This window comes from Chaetura pelagica, unplaced genomic scaffold, assembly GCF_000747805.2.
Source record: "Chaetura pelagica isolate M959 unplaced genomic scaffold, ChaPel_1.0 scaffold283, whole genome shotgun sequence".
In the NCBI taxonomy this organism is placed as follows: Eukaryota; Metazoa; Chordata; class Aves; order Apodiformes; family Apodidae; genus Chaetura; species Chaetura pelagica.
The window spans coordinates 99,492-101,577 of NW_009952688.1; positions in this window are offsets into that span (position 1 = coordinate 99,492).

Sequence of the window (2,086 nt, forward strand, 5' to 3'; positions counted from 1 at the left end):
CTGAACCACAGGCTGTATATGTACCGTTTTCTTTCTCCCTCATCTCGTGACACATACATGTTTCAGGTCTTTGTGGCCTCCACAATCTGCTGGAGCTGCTTTTACTTCTTTCCTTGGCTCAGGATGTGGTGGAAAAGGGAGCAGGAGCAGCCATCAGAGGTAAGCTGAGACTGTTTTGCTTCTCGGTTCTGTGCAACCCGCCTCCTCCCCTGCAAAATGCGGGCTGATCCTGGCAGCAAGGCAGGGAGAGGAGGAGGCTGTGCTTGAGGGTCAGCCCAGATATTTGGCAGGGTTGGTGGCAGTCAAGCAGCCCAGGCACCACTGCACAACCCTCCACAACCAGTGCCCTGCTGCAAAGGCTTTTGCCCAGGCGATTGCTTTCCTAAACAATCCCTGCAGACATCTGGGCAGCTGGTGTATCCCAGACCCTGCCCAAGAGATGCTCTGGATGGGGCCACCCTGTGCTGGGGTGGTGACAGGGAGATAGACCTTTCTGCACCTTGGTGTTGGGGACCTTCCCTGGTGTGTAGCTTTGCCTGCTGGAAGTTTTGTACCTCCAGCAGGACTGGGAACATACTCTCCTGCACTTTTCTCCTGCTGGGCTTGGGTTGCTCCCTGTCCCATGCCAGGGAATTGGACTCATTCCTGTTCCTCATGGATGCAGCCCACAGGCTATTTCGATCTGGCACAGCCTCAGCATCCTCACGCCTATCTTGCACCAGCTCCCCAAGCGATCTTGGCTCATCATTGGCCCTAGGAAGGGTGGGATACAGCAACAGGGCACGTTTGGAAGTGTCTCTGGCTACTCTGGGCAGGGTGCATCCAGGGAGGGCTCAAGCCTGCAGCAGGAAACCTCTGAAGAGCCCGAGTCCTGGAGGAAGTGCCCTGGCCCTGCAGTGGGACAGGGAGGTGCCAGCACTGGGACTGCTCTCATGGTCCCTTCCTGTTTTTCTTCTCCACAGCGTGAAGGCAAAGTTGACTTTGGCATCTGGAGCCCTCTCCTCGATCCCAGATGGCTGCCCACTCCAGCCCTCCCCTTGCATCTTCACTGGCCCACTGGAGAGCCCTGTTCACCCATGTCCAGTGCCAGAGCATCCTCCCCCTGGCAGCTGGGAGTGCAGCAGCCAGCACCAAGCACCTTTCGCCCCCCAAACACCGAACTTGCTGCTTCCTTGGAGTCCTTGATACCTGCGTCACACATTTACAGGCTGCTGAGGCAGGGAGCTGAGACACAGGGCAGCCCAGCAGGCAGCTGCAGCACAGGCAGGACCTCATGGTGGTGTTAAGACCTCTCACTTACTCTCAGTATCTTCAGCTGCCAAATGCCATCTCTAAAGCTTCCATCAGAGAGGAAAGGGGTCACCTTTCATGGTCAAGGACAGCAGGGTAGAATGATGAGGAGCAGATATGCATCTCCTGCACTCAAGCTGCCCTGGTCACCAGAACTGGATGCCTGCACCAGCAAGTCAGGCAAGCTCTAAGGAAGGGGACAGAGGGCTTTGCACATGGGGACAGAAGGACTATGGGCCCTCTCTGCCTGTCATTTTTCATCTACCCACCTGAGTTGCACAAAGCAGACACATGTTCCTGTGTGGATGAGCAAGGCTTCAGTGGTCTCTGCTCCCCCCAGCCAGCAGCAATCCCCTTCTATTTGGAGCAAGCCTGGACCTGCCGGAATTTATAAGCAGGCACGATATGGGAACAACAGCTGCTGGCTCACTCTCACTTCCATTTCCTGGCTGTTGTGCTCCTCTATTTTGAGCAGGCAATGGCCTCTAAACCAGCACCAGGTGCCAGGAAACCACTCAGCTCAGTTTGCAAATGCTGGAGTCACAGCTCTGGGATGGACATCACCCGTGTTCAACAGCATTCTATGGAAAACAACAGCTCTGATTCCCTCCACAGCAGCAGCGAAGTGGGATCTGGTGGTGGCAAGAGCAGTTTCCACATTGAAAGGTTTGCCTGTGCCATGCTGGTGACCAAGTGAGACAAGGGTGACCATGATACACCAGAAGGGGTGCTGGCTGGGTTGGATGCTGGGGACCAGAGTCCAGAAGGTGATGGCAGTGTGACACAAGTGGAGTTG